We start from the raw sequence: 10,885 nt of genomic DNA, 5'->3' as shown, positions 1-10,885 counted from the left end.
TTTGGCAACCTGCCCTCAGCAGGCCTGCTGTGGAGCAAAGGTGCTCAAAGACCCCTGTCTCCCCAGCTTTTCTGGCAACTCATTTGTTGATCCAATGATATCACTTACCATTAACAGACTGGGTCTCTCACCTAGGGAGTGCCTACACTAATTTAGTTCTGTTTATATAACCACTCAATCAGAAAAGTTCTTTCCTGTTTATATTTTATATGCTTTAATAATAAACAGATGTTTCTTCAAAACTGTCTGAGACTGTTCAGAACTACTCATTGTCGAAGGAGATGTTTTTCACTTGGGCCTAATTTAACCATAATCCTACCTAAACCTCGTGCTGCTTCATAAATTTTATAGCTGTAACTAATCTAGATTAGATATTTTAAATCACAAAGTTATGATTATAGTAAAGTTAGCTGTATTTATATTGGTGACAGAAATTATATATAATTCCCTTGCTTTTTTATCTGCCTGGGCACTGAGTTTTGGACAGTTTTTCAAAGGCACAAAAGCCAGAGAAGTCTATCCTGCATAAGGAGTTATTTGAAATTTGGCACTGTACTCTAACTCTGCCAGCCTTTGAATGGACTTGGGCTTGTTATTAATGGGTTTGCTTTTAAAAATCTGTCCCTTAACATTTTCAGAAATTACTTGCCTGACAACTAAGGAGAATAGTTCACTTATTAGTTCTTGCTTGTTGATCCAACCAGTGGGAGTCAGAGCTTTATTCCTCCTCCCCATCCTCAGCCTATTGCTTGGGCCCTTCCTGTGAGTGACATTTCTGAAACAGTACCTGTTGCCAGGGAAGCTTCCCAAATACCTCAATGAGCATGCAAACATGGATACAGTAATACTGGAGCTTATGGTTGCAGTGCAGTTTATGTCCGCTCCAGAATGAAGATTGACTTTAGGTCTGTTGACACAAAGTTGTATTGACACAGATCTATTAAAAAAACAAAATCCCTGGTATAGAGTAGTCCTCATCCTCACATATTCCAATTCCCATCTGTAAAATAATGCATTTTTTGCCCATAACAAGAATTGAAATATTCCATTACAAAGCTTCTCACAAAAATCCTGTCTTCAGGTACTGTCAGAATCACTCCTCCAATCTACCTCTCTAGATAAGATAGCTGTGTTTGGATGACATTTGTGCAGTTTTGTTGTGAGCCCATCTGGCTTTAAAACACCTCTGGACTTTTGACAGATCACCTTTGAGAGTGACCAGTTTCCAGAGCAGGCTCACAACACGGCCATACTCTAAATATAAAGTATTTAAGACAGAAAGGTAAGATTATTTGCCTTGAGGGAAGGCAATATTTATGCCAGTCTGCCATCCAAAACAACATATTGTGGAAGTACAATCCCCAGTGCTCCAGAAATGAGGGCTATACCAAGTAATCTGTTGAGACACAGCATATTGAGAAAACTGAACTGCTGTAACATTATACCTTTATACCAACTGCAATGTAAGACATGCTGTTAGCTTTTAAAATGAGATACTTGAGAGAGAACACCCTAGATTTCCTCTCCCATCCTGTTTTTCTGCCCTGTGTTACCCTTTACATCTTCTCAAAGTTATCTCTTAGCAGATGTTGCTGACAGTCTGCAAATGCCTGTCCTCTTATGCAAAACTGGTTACAAGTTTTGCATAAGATTTCAGTCACAAGCCTTCCTCCCATCTCTCTTGCTTCATGGAGGTCATCCACTGTCCTGCAATGGTCCTCTGCTCCACGGGCACATCACACCAGCAGTAGCACAAGGACCACACTCAGTTCTGGAGCTTCCTGATATGGCACATTCTGCTGTTTTGGTTTACACCTCCCATTCCCAAGCAAACTCCATTCTGGTTATCCCTCAGTATTAGACTCTCAAAAGAGATGTGGACAGGCTGAAGAGAGTCCCAAAAAGGGCCACAGAGCTGATCAGAGGGGAGGGAAGAGTGTCATATGAGGAAAGCCTTTGGGAATTGGGCTTGTTCAGCCTTGAGAAAAGGAGTTTATGGGACACCTCCTCGAAGAGTGTCAGCAAAGAAGGTGGAGGCTCCTCCCTTTTTATGAGGATTTATATGGGAAAAATATAATGGGTATTATGGGTATTATTATAATGGGGTAATGTATACAGATTACTCATGACATTCCAATTGGATGCAAGAGGAAAATTTTTCATAAGAACGATTTCCATTGGAATAATCTCCCCAGGAAAGTGGTGAATTCCACAGCATTAGATGCTTTTAAGATTAAGATGGACATGGTAAAGGGAGACCTTTTCTAGACTATGCTTTTTGCCAAGAAACTTTTTCTCAAACTTCGGGTTTCCTATCACAAGTCCAATGCTACAATTCCACGATTAAGATGATTTTTTTTTAAATGAAACTAAACCTCATGTTCAGATAAGTACTTAATATGGCTCTTTGGTAGTCCCCAAAAGGCATTCCAGAATAACAGCTGAATCCCAAGAACCAGACCTGTTACTCAGATATTAGGAGCCCTTAGAGTTAAAACCAGAGCAATCTCTACATAAGCATCATGAAGTGATGAACATTTAGACTCATCATTGTTTACAGTATGTACAAATTTCTTCATTTGTATGAAAATCCTCCATGCAGGAGAGCATTTTGTTGCTTCCCCTTCAACCAATGTACACTCCCATCACCAAGAAAATTTGAGGTTTAGACAGGTATCTTTATCAACACATAGTTGGTCTCTTCTGCATAAACCTATTCACACACATACAGAATTTTTTTTTTTAATAGACAAAGACAGCCCCACATGAGAGAAGGAAATGCTTGCTATGAATAAAAGAACATAAAATCCTCATTCTCCACTTTGTACCATGTAAGAGAACCATGTAAAAGAATCTGTTCTGGCCCCCATTCCAGCTGTGCTCTCTCTGCAGTCTAGGAAAAAAAAACCTACAATGTGGTAACCTCTGTTCTGCCTCGCTTACCTTACAGAAAGTTAAAAACCACATACATTTTTCATTTCTCAAGCTGTCATGATGAAAAGATATTTTGCAAGTTTCCTCAGAGACAATGTTATTTGCTGAATAGAAACATAGCTTTTAGAGGCAAAGTTTCTACTTATGAATAGAGTTTGCCAAATAGAATAATCAAATAAAAATTTCAGATATGAAACAATGAGAAGGCAAGATAGCCATACCAAAAGAAATTAAAAACAAGGAAAACAAAAATACATTGATTCTCCAAGTCCTCTCACAGCTGCACCCAAGATGTTCATTCAGCACTGGTCCTCATTAAAAGCATCAAATCCCTGAAAAATCAATTAAGGATGAAAACAGTGAATTCACTAGTGTGAATATCTTACATGAGAAAGCAAGCTGAAACTGCAACACAAACCCCTGCAGAAGTATCCTTTCCACTGGAAATCAGAATGAAAGAAAAAAAAATTAGAAGTCACCACTCCAGATTTACATCAAATCACCTTAACCCTAAGGAGCCATTTCTATATTTCAACAGGTCAGAGCATTGCTGTTTACACTCTACTTAAATCCCTTCACAAATAGGGACACTACACTTCCCTGTTTAATGCTTCAGGGAGTAGTCATGTTTTAAACAAAATCTGAGTTGTCCTATCAACAGCCTAGTGCTGTATCTGCCAAAAAAACCTTCCACAATTCCTCCTACATTGTCCTCTTGCAGCTGTCTTTGCACTGACTCACCTTCATTAGCAGATATTCCAAAAGACTTCTTACCTCAAAAAATCCCCTCCCTGAAGTTAGTCTTGCTACCTGCCAGCCTTGCCTCTTGTGTAAAGCTTTTCCAAAAAACAGCTGCTCCAATCCCTTGCCTTCCTGTTTTGATACTTCCCTACTGTACTCACTTTTGCCTCACCAAAAGAGAGTTTGAAGTCCACTCTCTGGTAGTTAGGCTCTATGGTGAATAGGAGTCACAGATACAGAGATGAGAAATAAAAACTTTATCCCAGCCTTCCTTAAAAATTCAACTTTCGAATGACTTGCAAGTGTCCTAGGTTTTTGTAGCACTCATTTAAAACCTAGTCATATTTTCAAAACTATTTATAAAAATAATACTCCTGAGCTAAATCTGAGATTTTCCCTATGATATATGACAGAGATTCTGCTTGCTTTGCAAGAGCTGTGTGATGAGTGAAGGCCTGTCTGTGGGAAAAACCATTATGATGATCCATAGATACAAGAAGTACATGCCCAGAAAATCTGATTTCCACTGCCAGCAATGCTATGCTGCCTCAGAAACTGACCTCCACATCACTGCCTAGGACCATGTACCACCTTAGATGGAAAGAACTAGTCCTGCAGAAGGTTAGTTTTCTTAAACAACCCATAAAACATTTCAGGAGGGGCTTTACTGTGCCAGAAAATCTGGAAGACACAAGTTTCTCACAGCTTCCAACATGAAGTCACTGCAGTTTCACTGCAGGAAGGAGATGCCCTTTCCATGTGCTGGTGCCAGGGTGAGCCTGTGCCTGACCTAGGATCACCACTGCAAGGGATAAAAACCTACTGCACTGCCTAAACAAAAAGAGACTGCAGCAGGACTTGTCCTTTTTACCTTGGATAAGGAAATAACTCCAGTGCTTCCTAACCACTGTGCAGGCACTGACAAGAGTGAAAATATAGCTGTACTAAATGAAGCCATTTTTAGAAAGGCAGAACTAAATCAAATACTAATAATCCAAAATCCATGTATGAATAAACCACACTCAAAAAAATCTCACTTTGTAATTGAGCACAATCTGATTTGCCTTGCAATAGGAGACAGAAGTGTGACACGTCTCCCTCAAGTGATAGGAAAGCACCTCACAGAAGAAAAAAAAATACCCACAAACCCCAAATCAAATAAACTACTGCTCACTGAACAACTATATTTAAATTTATAACCTTGAGACTGGTAATGCTATATACCTAGCAGAAAACAATCTGGAGTAATTTAGGGATAGCTCTTTGTAACTGGTGGGAATCTTCATAATTGTCTAGATTTTTTTTTTTTTTTTTTAATAAAGAGCAGCAGAGAAAGGAAAATAAAATATCATTATGTACACATCCCAAACAATGTTATATAATAAGGTATTGCTAATTAAGCACACAGTCACAGATAAGACAGAGCAAAATCTGCCTTCATCAAGAAAAAAAACCTGTATAGACCTGGGAAAACAGCAGGAAGTTTTGTCAGGGGAGGTTCAGGCTGGATACTAGAAAGAGGCTTTACACCCAGAGGGTGTTTGGGCACTGGAACAGGCTCCCCAGGGCAGTGGTACCAGCACCAATGCTGACAGAGTTCAAGAAGTGTTTGAACAATCCTCTCAGGCACAGGGTGTGACTCTTGGGGATGCTGCTGTGCAGGGCTGAGATGGATTTAATGATTCCTGTGGATCCCTTCCAACTCAGCACACTCTGCGATTCTGTGATATGGAAACAGGCATGTTCAGACCCAAGAGGTACAGTGATAGCAGCTTACCAGGAGTATCTTCTATTATTTCAAATATTTTACATAATTCCTAATGTACATGAATTTGAGAGGCTCGCTAGGATTTGATTGTGTGCACCAATGTTTTCTCAGGAGTGCACACAATTCCCCAGGCCCAACACACACAGGTCTTAGGTAAAACTTCCTTCCAGTCAAACTTTAAGTCTCTTCTAGAGTCCTAAAATTCTCCAGGCTTCTTTGTGCTAACAATGAGCTACCATGGTTTTGTATTATGTTTGTCCTTCCTTCCTCCCATAAAAACAACTTTTATGCTAGTGATACATAATCCACCATTACCTGTTATTTCACAGGCAAAGCCAGATTCCCTGCATTAAAAGAGGACTAAAAATATCCCTCTAAGAACCTTTTCTTTCTGCCTACCTCACTACTTCATGTACCTACACAGCCATTGTTTAATGACTACATTTTTAATGTAATGTCTCATTATTTCTGCTCAAAACCTGGATGAACTACAGTCATACTTAAAATTTAACCTTTGCTCTAATTGAATTTCTCTGCTCATTGATTTATTTTTTTAAATTATAATATTGCTGATGCCCTTTGTATTGTATCTGCAGCAACACAGAAACTGTCAATATATATGGCCCCACAATTTGCCCTTCACTTCCTCAGCATGTCCTCTAGGCCCACATGGTTTCAGGTCATGTTAGTAAAATATTTATTTGCATATTTCATTGATTTTTCATACCCTAGGAAGGGGTGCCATGGTCACTCATTGATTTTTCCCTCTGGCTATAGTTATAAGAAAACTGATCTTATTACCATCTCTGAATACCTAGATAACTTCAGTGATCCAGCAAAAATTTGTCCATACTCATCTATCTCCAGGCTAAAATGGAGCCATAAATAACAGTTACAGTGAACCCAAATACCACTGTTCTAATGAAAACCAACTTTTTAATTACTATTTTAAAAGAAAGTCAAATACACTACTCAAAAGGAAAGTTGATATTATAGAAAACCTTTACAATACATAAATTCTGGAAAAATATAGAAATGCACTAATAGGTTTCTGCACAACTTCTATTTTTCTTTACAATTTACCTTAATCCATCTTCCAGCAAAGACTGCAAAGAAACATGATCAGTAAATGACATGCATCTACATGACAGAAATTCATTTTCTAGATATTTCAGTTGACAAGCACGGTCTCAAGCTTCCTCTGGTCTAGAAAACTGGCAGGCCTAGGCATGCAGACAGGGTAGGACTTATCAGAAATATTTATCTTCTTATAGGCAAAGAATCCAACAGATGAATGTGAACAAAGCAGAAGTTCAATGGGAAGCTTCTAAGGAAGATGAGAAAAGGAAATGGGACAGCACAAAAGAATATTTCAACTGAAGCAGGCAAGCCAACACCTCTTAATTCTTTGTCCACTGCCACAAATTCAGAACACTTCTCAGAGCTGTTGAGGCAAACACCAAGTGCCCCCTGTGCTTCAATATTGTTGAGACTGGCAGAAAGGCAATATTTTAGAAAGGTCTGTGCTCTTGCCACTGAAGAATACACCATTTCTTCCAAATTTATAGACTGGGGACATAATTTCACCTCTGAGGCTGGATGTGGACATTCACCATCTGCAACCTCTGGCTCTTCCAGGGAAGTAGAATTTCAAGTTCCAAGAGCCCCTTGTGTATTGGCTTGATCCCACTTATCCCTTGGCTGCTGCCCAGTCCCCTCACAGCCTCTCAAGTGTTGCAGCTCCCTAAAACAGGCCCAAGGGACTGTACTGTAACCTACAGAGTGCAGGAATCTCTTCCAATGTCTTTCCTTCTGCCTAGGCCAGAGATAACACTCTTAACACAGTCAGAGCAAGCTCTGCTCCAGAGATTAACTGGGCACATTTCTCTCCATTCCTCATTAGCAAATAGGAATTGAAGAATATGGTTCTTTTCTGGGCAAGTTCAAGGAATGAGATCACACATGACATTAAAGAGAGTAAAGAGAAACACTTGTACTATAATTTAATGGATAAATGAAGATGAGAGGGGACAAACACACTAGAAAACTCACTAGCCACTGCTAGCTTTATGGCCATAACAACCTTATTCTTTTTTATGAGGAACAGCCTCCCTTGTGACTGAAGCTTTTTCATGAAGCACTTTAGGACTCCAATATCTTCCCAGCCAAAGATACAGTTAAGCCCAGCTATCAGAGAAAACAACAAAAATTTCAAATATTCAGATCTTTTGATATTGACAATTCTTTTATCTGAAAGATAAAACAGTGTCTCATATTTGCCACAGACCTACTACTATTTTTGTACATTCCAGTAAGTTAAAAAAAAAAATATGATATCATATGACTTAGTTCACTCCCTCTTCCTACATTCACTAAGATTGGTGACATCTGAACTCTAACCATAATGTGGTCATTTTTATGGTCAACATCATCTCTCTCACACTGCCATTTGTTTTACAAAATCACTTCCATTGACATGGACTTGAGATTTACAGCTGAAGCTGGCAGAACCATTTCTGAGCACAATATATCAAGGGGGAAAAAGGAAAAATAGTTCATAAAGAGAAGCTGACTACTGCCTTAATTATTGAGAGACTACTACATCACAAAAGCACTGAGATTTCAAAAATTGACAAAGTCACAAAACTCATAATTTCAGAGCCACCATTCATTTTAAAACTCAACAAAAGTTGCATTTGGCAGTGGGAATTGGAAGTCTTTATAAGCACTGACACTTTTACTCTGCATTTCTCAGTCAGGCCAATCATTCCAGCATTTTCTTTTGTTGCTCACCTCCAGCTGGTGTCAGGCCACCAGCCAGTTGTCTTCATTTCTTTAGCTTTTGATGCTCAGGATACATTGTTTATGCCTCACCTGCCTTTTCCTGTGAATGAAGAAGGATATATTTTTTAGTTCTTTATTTTGCTGCATTACCTAGTTCATTATCCAGTCAGCTTACAAATCAAAGTACACTTCAAAATCATGAACAAATATACATACCCTATACTCTACTGCCATCAGGCATGAGTTTCACACACTTAACATTTAATTTTTTCATTGATGACAACAGTCTGTCCTGTCAGTCAGCTCATTATGAAAATAACATTCAAAGATTTTTATTTGCTGATTCTCACAAGGGATTGGCATAAGCCCATCCATATCACACACCCAGCTAAACAAAGGTTTGAAAGCACACACACAAACACATTGCTTATTTATATGTTCAATATAAAAATGGTTTCTGTATCTCGTTGGTATCACAAAATATTTCCCTAAATAGCTTTGATGTTTTTCAGGGGAGGGCTAATTACTGCAATAAATAAAGTATAGAATTTAAAAGAATAAACCAAATAAATCAAGCTTCAGGTGTGCATGTGTTGTTGGAAACAGCTACAACACAGCAATATGCTCAGTGCTGCACACACATAGACAGAACCAATTCTGAATTTGTGATTACTGAGCCTCAGCATCAACAAACCTGCCATCATTCTGCCATGCAAAGTGGGGATGAACAGAGGACTTGCAAGTACTGTAAATACTCTTGCTAGGCTTATACTTGTCTCCACAGGAGCACATGGTGTGGTGTTTACTAGGACAAATGAAGCCAGCTCAACAGGGAAATACCTAAGTAATTACTTAGGTGATTACTCAGTAATTACAGTTCTCCTTTTCACCACAGGGCACAGGAGAAGAACACAACCTGGCTGGTGGGGTCAGCCCTCTTGGCTGGTCACCTGTCACAGGGCAGGTGATAAAACACCTCAGTTTAACAGGTATTCCAACACCTTTGGTGAGATGCTGGCAAGCACAGGGAAGGCTCTGGCTCTGCATGGAAAGCTCTGTACTATCCCTTGGGAAATCAGACACTTGCACAGAGCCAGCTATACACACACCTTTCCCAGGTGGGGTTTACCTGCTATCTTTGTAATAACAGCCTCTATGTTGTGCTATTAAATAGAGCAAACATTGCAGGAGTGATATTTTTTATAAAACCATATTCTTTGCAAACTTAAAAGTATTATTAGATGGAGCAAATATATTTCTATTTGCCAGACACAGTAGCTCTCCTTTGAATGTTATCTTATATTATATGATAGAGTATATTCTCTCCCCCTTATCCATTTGCTTAAGCTTCAAAATGAGGAGCACTTTTATAACAGGTAAATACAAATAAGAATTGCTCCAGGAAGTTCAGTTTTGCATGAGTTCACCCTCACTTTAACCCTACCCTTGTAACATGTGAAAGCTTCCCAATAAGACACAATCAGCCTCATCTTGTGTTTTGAAATAATATTGAAGTCAGGTGCAGCAAAATAAAAATGCATTAAGGTTTGCTTACATCTTGAATAGGACCAGAAGCTAGTTAAAAGTTAGAAAATTATAACAAAATGGCAATATACAAAGACAAAAAAACCCAACACGGACTCTTAAGAAAAAGGCTAAGAATTTCAAGGACTGCACTATTCCCAAGGGGCCTATATTTTTACAATAAATTGACAAAACTTGAAGATGCAGTAAGATTAATTGGACACTGGCATCTAAGTTCAGATGCTGAGAAGGACTTTTCATGCTCTGGTGGTGAGCTCTGTAAAGGCAGACTCTACTTCAAAATGGCATGAAAATGAACAAGAAGATCAAGAGAACTAATTGGAGCTATGTCAAGGATCCTTATGGAGAGTTCAAAAGGATGGATAGATCCCTAGAAAAAACAAAACAAAAAACCTAGCACAGGTTTTTCCTATTCTGGCAAGTGCTGAAATAGTTACTTACATGCCCTTGCTACCCCTTTTGAGTGTTTATTATTGTCAACACAAACTTCCTTAGGCTAATCAAAGTCAACAAAGGATTTAAAGGGAATTCACCATCATTAGAGACTCTTAGAACATTTAGGCACACAGGATGCCCTCTGTGAAGTTTAGCACACACAGAGTGGTGCACAGCCCTTAGTAAACTTCAGTGGTGTTTGTCACATATAGACAAATGATGTGTTCTGCAGATGAGCAGTGTACTGCTGCAGTTACTCTGCCAGCAGCAGGAGCCACTTCAAAGCCAAACTTCTGTTTTGCTGGGCATGAAGCAGTTTTGAAAACACTACTGCTTGCTAAATGCCAAGGGAAAGGGCAGGATCTTTGGTGGCACATAGGGATGCTCAGTATCTCTCAGGAAGTTTGAAGGGTCTTTAACATTCCAATAAAACGTTCTCTGCTTAATTTGAAAACTTCATGGCCCTGCTACATTTTCTTTTCATAAACATGAAATAATCAGCTCTTGCTGTTCTAACCTTTTGGTGAGTTTGTTCACAGGACACGAGTACTGATGCTTTGTAATTCTGATGGCACTGATTGCCCTGTTGCAGGACAAGGCTTTCTGTTCTAAGACAGGGCAAAGCTAAGTCCAGATATGAAGTGCAAGGAAAAAAAAAGGTTGGTAGGAATTTTAAGG

General features: G+C 39.0%; 1 long non-coding RNA gene across 1 annotated transcript in view; it reads right to left on the bottom strand.

Moving 5' to 3' along the window:
• Positions 1-7,995: 7,995 nt before the first annotated feature.
• LOC130249596 (uncharacterized) overlaps positions 7,996-10,885 on the bottom strand; it is a 70,175-nt gene continuing 67,285 nt past the window's right edge. The window contains exon 5 of the long non-coding RNA XR_008839824.1: positions 7,996-8,327. This is a non-coding gene — a long non-coding RNA (uncharacterized LOC130249596). The remainder of the gene's footprint in view (positions 8,328-10,885) is intronic.

This window comes from Oenanthe melanoleuca, chromosome 2 (genome assembly GCF_029582105.1).
Source record: "Oenanthe melanoleuca isolate GR-GAL-2019-014 chromosome 2, OMel1.0, whole genome shotgun sequence".
Classification (NCBI taxonomy): Eukaryota; Metazoa; Chordata; class Aves; order Passeriformes; family Muscicapidae; genus Oenanthe; species Oenanthe melanoleuca.
The sequence above is the reverse complement of the archived record's forward strand: the minus strand, read 5'-3'. Positions and strand labels throughout refer to the sequence as shown.